We start from the raw sequence: 15,401 nt of genomic DNA, 5'->3' as shown, positions 1-15,401 counted from the left end.
CCCATAGTCTTGGCTTCCTAGTTGACTCTTCATTATCGTTCACTCCACAGATCCAGGCTACAGTCAAGTCATGCAGATTCTTTCTTTATAATCTCGTCAGAATTGCATCGTTTCTTTCTCTTTTGACGGCGAAGACGTTGGTGCATGCACTGGTAATATCACGCCTGGATTATTGTAACACATTGCAAGGGGGTCTTCCTATTTCCCACTTTAGCCCCCTAATCTCTGTGCAACGCTCAGCGGCCAGGATCATCTTCGCCACCCGTCGCTTTGACCATGTTACTCCCTTGTTGTTATCCCTCCATTGGCTCCCCAATCATTTCAGAATCCGATATAAAATCCCTTCATGGCTTGGCTCCCTCTTATTTGTCAGTGCTCATCTCTCCTTCCGCGCGCATTGAGATCCTATGACACTGGTCTCCTGACCCAACCAAGGGTCTGCTCCTCGCTACTCGGACCCACTCCTTCTCCTGTGCTGCTCCTCATGCCTGGAATCTCCTCCCCACACAATTCAGAACTACACTCCTCCCTATGTTTTTGTGGGGGTCCGTTCCGCCCCCCCCCCCCGGGGTGAAAATGGAAAAGTGGACATATTCAAGCCTCATTGGCTTGAATGGAGGTGCACTCCTGCGGGCTGTGCAGGTGTGTGCCGCAGGGGCACACCCCATTTTAACTCCCTCCATTTGCCCCTGCGGGTAATCAAGGGGAGCGGATCCCAAGTCCCTGAGAACGGAGGGAGGAATGTATGACTTCCTTGGCTAATTTTAAGGCCAAATCAAAGACACTCTTGTTTAGGGAGGCATTCCAAATGACTGGTTGTTAACCTGCTGCGTACTTTGTTTTTATTGCATTCTAATTAGTATTATTTGAGAGATATTTTAATCATGTAATGTTGTTGTTTTAGATTGTACGCCGCTTGCCAAGTTTTTATTGCTTTTTGTTTTACTCTTACTATGTAAAGCGCTGTGCACAGCACTCTATAAATAAATGTTAATAATAATAATAATAATAATAATAATAATATTGCAATTCCCACATATCACTAAATCTAATGGCAATGCAGTCAGCTCAATGGGGTGTGTGCCTGTGAGCACATGTGGGGTGTGCACTGCTGGGCTGCGTCCCATTGAGAATAACGAAGGTCGCCCTTCCGTGAATAACCACGGATCTCAAGTCTGCGAGAAAGAAGGGCCGATTGTAGTTGTGACACAAACTGGCAACGTTAAAATTATACCTTTGAATTACAATATCATGTCCACAGAATATGTGTGTTTACGTATGCATAGTTTCGTGTGATTAAAGTGAAAATTTGGCAAAATGTAATGTTTTTAAAGAATTTTTTTAAAAATTAAAAATTATTTTTTAATAAAGAATTGAAAATTAAATATTGAAATTTGATGTAAAAAACAAAGATGGGGCCTCTCCTTTCCCCTCCCACTGACCCTCACCCCACTCACCCCATCTCTTCAGCATGTTAAAGAGATACAGGGAAATGCCACAGCCTATTTCTGACAAATACAAATGTTTGAGGAGCAGTGGTGCCACTTCACATTAGGGTCTCACCTGGTGTGGTCTGTACCCCCGCACCTGCCTAGTGATGCCACTGACCACATGTCCTGCCCCACTGGATGTTCAATCCTTCTGAATGTCACCTACTGCATTCTGCACCCCTAGCACCTCCTAATGACACCTCCGTATCACACCGGCCTGTTGCCTTGCAGCAATTGTGTTGTTTAAGCAAATGGAAACATAGCAGAATGGAAACAATCACTATCATGCCTTCTCTGCAGTAGCACTATGGTGCTGCACATTTCCACTCAGTCTCCACACTGCCTTGCTGACTATGGCTTCCTCTCCATGTTTGCCCTATCTAGCACAAGTGCACTCTCTGTCTGTCTGTCTGTTTGTCTGTCTGTCTATCCATCATATACAGTCATCCCTCCGGATTCGTGGCTTTGATTATTGGCAAATCCCCAGCTGTTTGTGTGTGCAGTCCTCCTCTCCGTCCCTCCCAGGCTTCTCCCCCGTGAGTGACAGAAAAGTTGAGGATGGAGAGAAGAGCTGGGAGAGTGTGCGCAGACAGCTGTTGGACTTGGAAATACTAGAGCTCCCTGAAGCCACCAGCGTGCCCCCCTTCCTTCATCCCAAAGGCATGAGAGAGGTCTCCGGACTCCTCTCTTGCCTCGGGAAAAAAGGAAGCAGTGGCCAGCGCACGTTGCCCTGCCCTTCCAACACCTGAGACAGCTTGCTAGAGCTGTTTGAGGCTTTGGTTGGGAGACGCCTGTGTGCACTAGTCCCCCTTCCCATTATTAATGACGTTTCAGACTCGCGAGGGTCCTCCGCTCCTAACCCACGTGAATCTGGAGGGGTGATTGTATCCTTGACTATAAGTCAACCTCATGCATCGAGGGCAGGTTTGGGGGGCAAAATTATGGATTTTGATACGACTTTTGGATAAGTCGAGGATAAAACTTAGAGACATGCAGCAAAGAATCTAAATTATGAAGCAAAGGAAAACAATGCCAAAGAACCTACAAAATTATGGCAGGCAGAACTGTTTTGGCTCACACTAAAGGCTGGATGGAAGAGAGAGCAGAGGGAGGTCAGTGCTTCCAGGACAGATTGCACTCTTGTCTTTCACCAGGGGATGGTTCTATTTTTAATTGGAGTTAAAAGTAGAGTATTTACATTGACCCATGGATACGTTGACCTAGGTTTTAGGGGTCCATATTTTGACTAAAATTTCTAGACTTGTATACGAATATATACAGTATTCTGTAATTGCAGATTTGCACTAGTTTGGCACTTGTGCCCAGTTCATCCACATCTTTATGTTTAGATAGTGCGACTATCCATGCGTTAGTTCACATTGGTTGCTTTTACTCTATTCTCCAGGAATTAAAAAACACTTTGCAGTAATTGCATGAGGGAAATGCAGTGCAAGGATCGGAGAGTCATGACATTGTGCGATCAGGAGAGATCAAACACAGAGCTAAACCACTGCAATTTTGCAACAAACCTATCTAAGCAGAATTCTGTAAAGGTCACCCTTTTCTCTGGGCCTCAATTCAATCCATAGTTCCAAGCAGAGAAGAAACATTGAATCAATAGGATTTACCTATGTGTTGTCTTACTACTAAGACGCTGACTAGGTCTACTCTAGTTGGGATGAACCAATAGGATTATAGCCATACAATGGTGCAGATAAAAACTAGGACACCTACATGAAAGTGTAGTCAAGATGGCTAAAGCTATTAGTGAAAGAGAGCAGACAAGCTAGGAGAGGCTGCAGCAGTTTGCTTTTGCCGGAGTGAACTGGGAAGGGCAAGACTCTGGCTCCTTATCTCTTCTCTACCCCTGATGGGTTCACTGAGTGCAAATTGCTTTTACCCTTTGAATTCAGTTTGCAGTGGCTGAAGTATCTTGCAGACCAAAGGGGAAAGTTGGGAATAGGTGAGATGAACGAGGCTGTTTTAAAAGCAGCTGAAAAAGGGGGATGACAGTGGATTAACCAGTACTTGAAAGATGAATCAACATACAGGTAAGTCCATTGAATTCCACAGCTCTACTGTAGTTGTAGTTGAGAACGGGAGTATTGGTTTTAGAATTGGGCCGTGACTTTGGAAACCAGGATTTGGCTCCCCACTCAGCCATGGAAACCCACTTGATGAGTTCGGGCTAGTCACACTCTCTCAGCTTCAAGAGGATGGCAATGGCAAATCCCCTTGGAAGAAACCTGCCAAGAAAACCCCATGCTAGGCTAGCCTTAGGGTGCCCTGGTAGTTCAGTGCTTAAATGCCAGCACTGCGTTTAACAAAGTTGTGAGTTCAATTCCAGCCAGGGCTCCAGGGTCGACTCAGGCTGGCATCCTTCCATAGGTTGCTAAAATGAGTACCCAGATTGATGGGGGCAACTGGCTGACGTGTGTAGAATCTGCAGGTGTCTGTGTGTGTCTGTTTGGAACTAAATACGTCCAACAGAGGTTTGGATGGATGCCCACCAGCTGATGGAAAGTTCAACATTCCTGGGTTCTGGCCCTGGTCTTATCTCAGTTTTCCCAAGAAATGAGCCAAGGCCATGAGATATGGGGGGTGGGTGGTGGGTGGGTGGGTGGATTGTTGTTTCATCTGTCCTCTCCCCATTTCCCTCCCATCCTCAGGATGCATAAATTCTCCAGAGCATCAACAGCATCCTCAGACTGCCCTGGAGCTGATCTGGCTAGCAGACCGAGAAGAGAGGTGAACAGAGAAGAGCAGAGAGGTGAGTATTTGACTTTGCCAGTCTCTTCCCTGGGTTGCACTTATCAGGAGTTTGCTTTCCATGGGTCATTCTTGCTGTGTAGTTTTTCTCCCTGCATTGTTCCCATTGTTCCCAGCTGCTCTGTCTCTTAACTGGGGGTCCATAATGCTGTAATGGGGTCAGGTGTGGAAGCCACCAAGTCCTATGAGGAGCGGCTTAGGCAGCTAGATTTATCCCAGAGAAGAGAAGGTTCAAGCGTGGTATGATAGCCACGTTTAGATATTGGAGGGGATGTTGTGTTGAGGATGGAGCTGTCTAGTTTTCTGTGGCTCCACAGACTAAGGGTTGGAGCAATGTATGAAAATAACAGCAAAAGAGATTCCACTTTAACATTAGGAAGAATTTCTTGATGGTTACAGCTGTTTGACAGTGGACAATCCTGCAGACTTGGAGGGCAATGGAGTCTCCTCCTTTGGAGGTCTTTCAACAGAGACTAGGGTTGCATGTTTCCTGCTGCTCCAGAGACTAGGACCTGGAGCAATGGCTTCACACTACAGGAAAAGAGATCCCAGCTTAACATTGCAGATGACGCCAAATTAGGAGGAGTGGCTAATACCCCAGAGGACAGGATCAACATTCAAACTTACCTGAATGGACTAGAAAGCTGGGCCAAAGCTAACAAAATGAATTTCAACAGGGAGAAATGTAAGGTACTGAATTTAGGGAGGAAAAATGAAATGCATAGATATATAGGATAGGGGATACCTGTCTGGAAACCTATACATGTGAAAGGGATCTATGAGTCCTAGTAGATCACAAGTTGAACGTGAGTCAACAGTATGAGGCAATGGATAAAAAGGCCAATGCAATTTTAGGCTGAAGTATAGTGTCTAGATCAAGGGAAGTAATAGTGCCACTCTATTTTGCTTTGGTCAGGACCCACCTGGAATATTGTGTCCAGTTCTGGGCACCACAATTCAAAAGGGACATTGAGAAACTGGAGTGATGTGTCCAAAGGAGGGTGACTATAATGGTGAAGGCTCTGGAAACCATGCCCTATGAGGAGAGACTTAGGGAGCTGTGAGTGTTTAGCCTGGAGAAGAGAAGGCTAAGAGGTGATATGATAGCCCTGTTTAAATATTTGAAGGGATACCATGTTGAGGATGGAGCAAGCTTGTTTTCTGCTGCTCCAGACAACAAAATGCAATGGATGCAAGCTACAGAAAAAGAGATTGCACCTCAACATTAGGAAGACCTTCCTTACAGTAAAAGCTATTTGACAGTGGAAGACACTGCTTCCTCGGAGATTGTGGTGAACTCTCCTTCTTTGGAGATCTTTAAGCAGAGGCTGGATGGCCATCTGTCAATGGGGATGCTTTGATTGAGAGTTCCTGCATGGCAGAATGGGGTTGGACTGGATAGCCCTTGGGGTCTCTTCCATCTCTAGAATTCTAGGATACTACACACACACAAACACACACATACACACTTGTCCCTTCGCATTAGCTAGGGCCAGGGGCACAAAACCCCCATGAATATGGAAAAATCGCAAATAACAAAACACCATGTTTTTACCTCAGATGGCACCTCTCTAGGAATCACTAGGTCTCTGTGGTCAACGTCTGACAGACACTGACCATTGAACTACACTGGAGGAGCTACAAACGCCTAGTACAGTATTCTTTCTAGGAATCTCTAGGTCTTTCATTGCAACCTTTGGTTAAAGTTGGCCATAGAGTTGCACTGGAGGAGCTACAAACGCCTAGTGGAATATTCTCTCTAGGAATCTCTAGGTCTTTCATTGCAACCTTTGGTTAAAGTTGACCATACAGTTGCACTGGAGGAGCTACAAACGCCTAGTGGAATATTCTCTCTAGGAATCTCTAGGTCTTTCATTGCAACCTTTGGTTAAAGTTGACCATACAGTTGCACTGGAGGAGCTACAAATGCCTAGTGGAGTATTCTCTCTAGGAATCTCTAGGTCTTTCATTGCAACCTTTGGTTAAAGTTGGCCATAGAGTTGCACTGGAGGAGCTACAAACGCCTAGTGGAGTATTCTCTCTAGGAATCTCTAGGTCTTTCATTGCAACCTTTGGTTAAAGTTGGCCATAGAGTTGCACTGGAGGAGCTACAAACGCCTAGTGGAATATTCTCTTTAGGAATCTCTAGGTCTTTCATTGCAACCTTTGGTTAAAGTTGGCCATAGAGTTGCACTGGAGGAGCTACAAACGCCTAGTGGAATATTCTCTCTAGGAATCTCTAGGTCTTTCATTGCAACCTTTGGTTAAAGTTGACCATACAGTTGCACTGGAGGAGCTACAAACGCCTAGTGGAATATTCTCTCTAGGAATCTCTAGGTCTTTCATTGCAACCTTTGGTTAAAGTTGACCATACAGTTGCACTGGAGGAGCTACAAATGCCTAGTGGAGTATTCTCTCTAGGAATCTCTAGGTCTTTCATTGCAACCTTTGGTTAAAGTTGGCCATAGAGTTGCACTGGAGGAGCTACAAATGCCTAGTGGAGTATTCTCTCTAGGAATCTCTAGGTCTTTCATTGCAACCTTTGGTTAAAGTTGGCCATAGAGTTGCACTGGAGGAGCTACAAATGCCTAGTGGAGTATTCTCTTTAGGAATCTCTAGGTCTTTCATTGCAACCTTTGGTTAAAGTTGGCCATAGAGTTGCACTGGAGGACCTACAAATGCCTAGTGGAGTATTCTCTCTAGGAATCTCTAAGTCTTTCATTGCAACCTTTGGTTAAAGTTGGCCATAGAGTTGCACTGGAGGAGCTACAAATGCCTAGTGGAGTATTCTCTCTAGGAATCTCTAGGTCTTTCATTGCAACCTTTGGTTAAAGTTGGCCATAGAGTTGCACTGGAGGAGCTACAAACGCCTAGTGGAATATTCTCTCTAGGAATCTCTAGGTCTTTCATTGCAACCTTTGGTTAAAGTTGACCATACAGTTGCACTGGAGGAGCTACAAACGCCTAGTGGAATATTCTCTCTAGGAATCTCTAGGTCTTTCATTGCAACCTTTGGTTAAAGTTGACCATACAGTTGCACTGGAGGAGCTACAAATGCCTAGTGGAGTATTCTCTCTAGGAATCTCTAGGTCTTTCATTGCAACCTTTGGTTAAAGTTGGCCATAGAGTTGCACTGGAGGAGCTACAAACGCCTAGTGGAGTATTCTCTCTAGGAATCTCTAGGTCTTTCATTGCAACCTTTGGTTAAAGTTGGCCATAGAGTTGCACTGGAGGAGCTACAAACGCCTAGTGGAATATTCTCTTTAGGAATCTCTAGGTCTTTCATTGCAACCTTTGGTTAAAGTTGGCCATAGAGTTGCACTGGAGGAGCTACAAACGCCTAGTGGAATATTCTCTCTAGGAATCTCTAGGTCTTTCATTGCAACCTTTGGTTAAAGTTGACCATACAGTTGCACTGGAGGAGCTACAAACGCCTAGTGGAATATTCTCTCTAGGAATCTCTAGGTCTTTCATTGCAACCTTTGGTTAAAGTTGACCATACAGTTGCACTGGAGGAGCTACAAATGCCTAGTGGAGTATTCTCTCTAGGAATCTCTAGGTCTTTCATTGCAACCTTTGGTTAAAGTTGGCCATAGAGTTGCACTGGAGGAGCTACAAATGCCTAGTGGAGTATTCTCTCTAGGAATCTCTAGGTCTTTCATTGCAACCTTTGGTTAAAGTTGGCCATAGAGTTGCACTGGAGGAGCTACAAATGCCTAGTGGAGTATTCTCTTTAGGAATCTCTAGGTCTTTCATTGCAACCTTTGGTTAAAGTTGGCCATAGAGTTGCACTGGAGGACCTACAAATGCCTAGTGGAGTATTCTCTCTAGGAATCTCTAAGTCTTTCATTGCAACCTTTGGTTAAAGTTGGCCATAGAGTTGCACTGGAGGAGCTACAAATGCCTAGTGGAGTATTCTCTCTAGGAATCTCTAGGTCTTTCATTGCAACCTTTGGTTAAAGTTGGCCATAGAGTTGCACTGGAGGAGCTACAAATGCCTAGTGGAGTATTCTCTTTAGGAATCTCTAGGTCTTTCATTGCAACCTTTGGTTAAAGTTGGCCATAGAGTTGCACTGGAGGAGCTACAAATGCCTAGTGGAGTATTCTCTCTAGGAATCTCTAAGTCTTTCATTGCAACCTTTGGTTAAAGTTGGCCATAGAGTTGCACTGGAGGAGCTACAAATGCCTAGTGGAGTATTCTCTCTAGGAATCTCTAGGTCTTTCATTGCAACCTTTGGTTAAAGTTGGCCATAGAGTTGCACTGGAGGAGCTACAAATGCCTAGTGGAGTATTCTCTCTAGGAATCTCTAAGTCTTTCATTGCAACCTTTGGTTAAAGTTGGCCATAGAGTTGCACTGGAGGAGCTATAAATGCCTAGTGGAGTATTCTCTCTAGGAATCTCTAGGTCTTTCATTGCAACCTTTGGTTAAAGTTGGCCATAGAGTTGCACTGGAGGAGCTACAAATGCCTAGTGGAGTATTCTCTTTAGGAATCTCTAGGTCTTTCATTGCAACCTTTGGTTAAAGTTGGCCATAGAGTTGCACTGGAGGAGCTACAAATGCCTAGTGGAGTATTCTCTTTAGGAATCTCTAGGTCTTTCATTGCAACCTTTGGTTAAAGTTGGCCATAGAGTTGCACTGGAGGAGCTACAAATGCCTAGTGGAGTATTCTCTCTAGGAATCTCTAAGTCTTTCATTGCAACCTTTGGTTAAAGTTGGCCATAGAGTTGCACTGGAGGAGCTATAAATGCCTAGTGGAGTATTCTCTCTAGGAATCTCTAGGTCTTTCATTGCAACCTTTGGTTAAAGTTGGCCATAGAGTTGCACTGGAGGAGCTACAAATGCCTAGTGGAGTATTCTCTTTAGGAATCTCTAGGTCTTTCATTGCAACCTTTGGTTAAAGTTGGCCATAGAGTTGCACTGGAGGAGCTACAAATGCCTAGTGGAGTATTCTCTTTAGGAATCTCTAGGTCTTTCATTGCAACCTTTGGTTAAAGCTGGCCATAGAGTTGCACTGGAGGAGCTACAAATGCCTAGTGGAGTATTCTCTTTAGGAATCTCTAGGTCTTTCATTGCAACCTTTGGTTAAAGTTGGCCATAGAGTTGCACTGGAGGACCTAGATATTCCTAGAGAGAACATATTAATCAAATCTGTGAATAATCAAATCCGCAAATATCAAAGCTGCAAATATGGAAAGCTGAGTGTGTACACAGAGAGAGAGAGAGAGAGAGAGAGAGATATACATAGATCATATGTTGATTATTATTATTATTATTATTATTATTATTATTAACCTTTATTTCTAAAGCGCTGTAAATTTACACAGCGATGTACATACAATCTTTTTAACTGGACGGTTCCCTGCCCTCGGACTTACAATCTAAAAAGACACGACCCAAAAGGAGAAGGGATGGGGGCCAGCAGTTCTTCTCTACCTCCGAGGCCTGGATCAGGGGAGATGGACTGGAGGGAGGGCTTGGGTTCTTAATGGATGGTTAATCATTAATGTTTAGGTGGGGTCTCTTTTCTTTGAGTTTATTGGCTCTCATTCTAGTCTCTGGAGCATCAGAAAACCAGCTCACTCCCTCTTGTACTTGACCTTTCTTTGGAATGTTTGTGAATATTCTTTGAATCCTGACTCAAATAGATTTCTTCTCAGGTAAGGATGGACTGGCAGAAGAAACTGTTTAACAGAGCTTCTCCTTCTATCTCCCTCCCCCCAAAAAAAATCCCACTCTGTCTTTTCAGAAGAACTGAGGCAAAGATGAGTCTGGAGATCCCCTTGAACCTCTGTGTCTGCCTCCTCATCTGCCTTGTCTATGGCTCCTTGGTGGATGAGAAACCAGGCAAAGAAACTCTGTTGCCGCACAACGAGGACAAGGTCCACCATCACCTGATGAAACATATGACTCACTGCAATGATTCCGTTCAAATTAGCAATACGTGCCCCCCTGAGTGGAAACGTTTCAACAGATCTTGCTACCGATACATTCAGGATCATAAGAGCTTTGAAGCCGCAGAGGTGAGATGGCGGGCCTTTCCAGACAAGCCAGTTTTTTCTGTCTCGACGGTTCTTTCCAGCTGGAGAGGCAAGGGATCTGGTAGTGGAGGCTAAGGGGACCCCCAACCAATACTCAGAGCAAAGGGGGGATACACCTTCATCATAAGTCAGAACCTCAGTCGGTTGAGTCCAACAGTGTCTACGACTGGCAACAAAACCTGTCTGGGGTTCTTGGCTCTACCTGGGATGCCAGTGGGAATTGAACCCAGGGCTCCTCTGTACAGGGGTCTTCTTTTATACAGAGCTACAACATAGACCCACATACAGTGGGCCCTTGGTCTTCACTGTAAAAAAAGGTTTGGTTCCAGAGCCCCCTGTGGACACCATTATTATTATTATTATTATTATTATTATTATTATTACATATGAATGCTCAAGTGCCATGATATATAATAGGGCATTATTATTATTATTAGCCATAATAATAATAATAATAATAATAATAATAATAAATTTTATTTCTACCCCGCCCTTCCATAGGTATGATCAGGGCGGCTTACAAAATTATTAAAACATTCTAATACAAGATAAAAAATACAATATAACAGTTAAAAACATTAGTACAAAAACGGGAACAGGAAGACAATAAAATATACATGTCAGGGGCAAGGAGAAGAGAGAAGGAGTTTACAACAGTCCGGGGTCGAAAGGGAAAAGGAGGGCAGGAAAATAAACAGACAGTCTAAGGTGGGAAGGCCAGCCGGAATAGATATGTTTTCAGCTGTGTCTTAAAGACAGCTAATGAGGCGGCGGAGCGAAGCTCTGCAGGGAGCTTATTCTAGAGAGAAGGGGCAGCAGTAGTAAAAGCCCTCTGTGAGGTCAGCATCAAGTTGGACCTAGGGACCTCCAACAATTTGGTCCCGGAAGTTCTGAGCGTGCGAGGCGGATTATGTGGGGAGAGGCGGTCCTCCAAGTACCCTGGGCCCAAGCCATTTAGGGCTTTATAGGTCAAAACCAACACCTTGTATTGAGCTCGGAAGCAAATAGGCAGCCAATGACGATCTTTTAAAATAGGTGTTATATGGTCCGACCTGGAGCTACCAGCGACCAGTCTGGCTGCCATGTTCTGCACCAATTGCAGCTTCCGGGTTTGGTACAAGGGTTGCCCCATGTAGAGCGCATTGCAGAAGTCTAATCGAGAGGTTACCAAAGCATGTACAACAGATTCAAGGTCCTTTCGGTCCAGGTAGGGACGCAGCTGGCGTATCAGCCGTAGCTGATAACAAGCACTCCTGACCGTCGCATCCACCTGAGAAGTTAGCTGGAGCGACGAATCAAGGAGTACTCCCAAGCTGCGCACCGAGTCCTTCAGGGGGAGCGTGACCCCATTCAGGACCGGGTGACAGATCTCACCACCCGAAACCGGGGAACCTATCACCAGTACTTCCGTTTTCCCTGGATTCACACTGAGTTTGTTCTCCCTCATCCAGCCCATTACCGACGCCAAGCAGGCATCTAGAGGAGAGATGCCATCCTTAGTTACTGCATCAGTCGGAGACATAGAGAAAATTATCTGGGTGTCATCAGCGTACTGATAACACCGCGCCCCATGTCTCCGGATGATCTCTCCCAGCGGCTTCATGTAAATGTTGAATAGCATAGGGGACAAAATCGCTCCCTGAGGGACACCAGATGTCAGGGCCCTCCTATCGGAGCGATAGTCCCCCAGCTCCACCATCTGGGATCTGCCCGAGAGGTAGGAACGGAACCACTGCAAAGCAGTGCCCCCAATTCCCAACTCCCTCAGGCGTCCCAGAAGGATACCATGGTCGATGGTATCGAAGGCCGCTGAGATGTCCAGAAGCACTAACAGGGACACGCTCCCCCTGTCCATGCCCAGACGGAGGTCATCAACTAAGGCGACCATGGCAGTCTCAACTCCATAGCCAGCCCGGAAGCCGGTTTGAAATGGGTCCAGAAAATCGGTGTCATCCAAGATCGACTGAAGCTGGAAGGTGACTGCTCTCTCGATCACCTTCCCCAAAAAAGGCAGCAGCGAGATGGTTCTATAGTTATTATGAAGCAGGGGGTCTAAGGAGGGCTTCTTTAGCAGGGGTTTAACCACTGCTGATTTTAATTTAGCTGGAAACTGACCCTCACTTAGAGATGTGTTGATTATGCGGTGTAACATAAGTCGCACCGCATCTCCCCCCTGAGCTGCCAGCCATGAGGGACAGGGATCAAGAGAGCAAGTCGTCCTCCTAACACTTCGGAGGATCTTGTCCACTTCATCGGTACTAACAAACTCAAAGTGATCCAGTATAACAGGGACCACGGACGCTTCGGACACCTCTCCTGTATGATCTGCATAAGTACTGGCGTCGAGATCAGCCCTTATCCGAGAGATTTTATCCGCAAAGAAGTTGTTAAAAACGTCACAGCAGGCTTTAGATGACTCCAAAATAGGGCTCAGGGTGGGAGGAAGCCGAGTTAGCTCCCTCACAACCCTAAACAGCTCTGCCAGACGCGACTCTGCGGACGCAATACGTGCAGCATAGAAAGAATTCTTAGCTGCACGTATTGCCACTCCATAGGCTCTTAAATGAGAGCGAAGGAGTGTCCTGTCAGACAAGCGCTGATGTCTTCGCCATTTGTGCTCTAGTCGTTGCGCGACCCGCTTCCTTTCCCTGAGATCTTCCGTATACCAGGGTTGTTTATTGGAAGCAGGCCGGAAAGGACGCTTGGGAGCGATACTGTGTATAGCCCTAGAGAGATTAGTATCCCAGATGTCGGTTAGGGCATCAACAGAATCGCCGTCAGAGCCAGTTGTATATCCCTCTAGGGCTTCTTGGAACCATATGGGTTCCATCAGCCTTCGAGGGTGGACCATCCTAATAGGTCCGCCACCCCCGGGGGGGTTAATGGTAGAAGCCTTGATTCTAGCCTCAACCAGGAAATGATCCGTCCATGACAAGGGAGAGACACTAGAGATCTCAACCCACGGAACCTCCATATCCGTACTAAAGATCACATCAAGAGTATTACCAGCACAATGTGTTGGCCCTGAAACTAATTGAGACAGGCCCATGGCTGTCATGGTAGTCATGAACTCCCGAGCTGCACCTGTTGGAATATCACTGGCCTCGAAAGGGATGTTGAGGTCCCCCAGGAGAAGAAGCCTAGGGGACTCCAACACCAGCTCCGAGACCAGCTGTGTCAGCTCGGCCAGGGAGTCTGTTAGCGCACGGGGGGGCCGGTAGACCAACAGAATCCCTAGACTGTCTCTAGCCTTCAGGGACAGGTAAATACATTCGATGTGATCTGTTTTCCGGACTGGGATCCTGGTTAAGGAGAGGGTGTTTTTATGGACCAAGGCAATACCACCCCCCCGCCCACCTAACCTGATCTGGTCCTTAACTGAGTACCCGGCTGGAAGGGCCTGGGCCCACACTGCCTCGCTCTCAGGCCCCAGCCAGGTCTCAGTAATGCACGCCAGGTCGCAGTTTTTATCCTGCAAAAGGTCATACACAATGTGGGTCTTATTTTTTATAGACCTGGCGTTGCATAGGAGCAGAAACAGGGTTTGTGGTACGACTGGGCTGACCCTCAGGTCTCTTTGGTTAGGAAAGTGGAAGGAAGGAGAGATAGGTATCACTCAAACCTTCCCTTGACTTATACATGAGACCGACTTATAGTTGAGTCTATATGGTACTAAGGATCCTGTATGGCCTGTTATGGAAAGAGACACCATGAGTTACCCACACTTGGTTACACCAACCTTAGTGATGGCACTGGCTGCTTCATCTTCATCTGAATGTCCTCCCCTTCTTCCACCTTCCCAACATCCATAGCCCCTTCTGGGACTTGACAACTGCTGGGATGGCGAAGGACATGGGACTTCATGTGTGGAAGTTCTCAGGGGCAGAGAATTGATTCCCAGACCTGGTCTAGGTTTATCTAGTGCCCCCCCCCCATCTTGTTGGGAGGCATGTTGTGGGGTCAGGTGGGCAATGCCCCTCCTATCCAAACCCTAGGGCCACCCCAATCCAGGCTCAATGTGGAGACACACAGCTGGGAAGACACTGGGGAAGAGCAAGAGCCTTTGCCCCATCCTGTACTGTGCTCAGTGGCTACCTTACAAGGTGTTGGTGATGATCTTTCAAGCCGTTCATGGCCTGGGTCCAACTTATTTGCGGGATCGCCTTCTTCCATACAATCCACCCCGCGCACCCAGGTCCTCTGAGAAACATCTACTGCAGCCAGTAAAGACGAGATGGGCTGCGGTTAGGACTTTTTCATCAGCTGCTCCCAAACTATGGAACGGCCTGTCGGAAGAGATCCGGAGCATTGCCAACCTTGACAGCTTTAAGAAGGCTGTCAAGACGGTTCTCTTCCGACGGGCCTTCCCTGAATAGCTCACCCAGTCGCCCATTGATATGCATTATTATATGGAGAACCCAGGATGCCCATCTCTCTGAGGTTTGGTTGTTTGTTTGAATTAATTTAGATGTTATTTTATCATGATTTTTGTGAATTATGGGTTGCGGGGCGGAGGGAGGGATAACAGATTTTATTGTTGTATTTTACTGTTTTATTGTTATGTTTATCGGGTTGTAAGCCGCCTCGATCCTGTCGGAGAGGTGGGGTAAAATAAAATTTCTATTCTCTTCTCTTCTCAGTCTTATGCTCACTCGATCTTGGCTTCTGTTAGTGACCATGGCTCCTCTTCTTTATTGACCTCCACTTCTTTTTTTCTTCCTCCTCCTCCTCTTTTTCTGCAGAAAGAGTGCCAAAGTTACGGGGGGAATGGCCATCTTGCATCCATCCACATATGTAAAGTAGAAGAATACCTTGCTGGCATTATCCCATCTTCAGAGAACGGGAACGTCTGGATTGGTTTACACAATGTGAATAAAAATGTGAGTTCCTATCATGTGGGGACGGTGCCATCCCCTCCTTGTTCCCATTCCTGGCTCTGGTTGGCACAATTCCTTCTCCTGGCTTCACTCCTCTGCCCATATGCCTCGGACCACACATTGGGTACCTGCTTTGTTGCACTTTTTGGCTTCCTTGTCCTTTGGGTGCTGGATCCATTGTGGGTTTTAGTCCAAACTTTAAAGGAGCGATTTGAGACCCTAAGC

The 15,401-nt window shown here is 46.1% G+C and overlaps 1 long non-coding RNA gene across 1 annotated transcript; it reads left to right on the top strand.

Moving 5' to 3' along the window:
• The first annotated feature begins 4,182 nt into the window (after nt 1-4,182).
• Nucleotides 4,183-15,173, top strand: LOC149311549 (uncharacterized). Its single transcript, XR_016281381.1, has 3 exons — nt 4,183-4,260; nt 10,008-10,281; nt 15,042-15,173. It is a non-coding gene; the product is annotated as an uncharacterized LOC149311549 (long non-coding RNA).
• The last annotated feature ends 228 nt before the right edge of the window (nt 15,174-15,401 follow it).

The sequence above is a fragment of the Sceloporus occidentalis genome, unplaced genomic scaffold (genome assembly GCF_023333645.1).
Source record: "Sceloporus occidentalis isolate IW3139 unplaced genomic scaffold, rSceOcc1.0.p SCAF_5, whole genome shotgun sequence".
In the NCBI taxonomy this organism is placed as follows: domain Eukaryota; kingdom Metazoa; phylum Chordata; class Lepidosauria; order Squamata; family Phrynosomatidae; genus Sceloporus; species Sceloporus occidentalis.
Note: the sequence above shows the minus strand (reverse complement) of the source record. Positions and strands in the feature narration are given on the sequence as shown.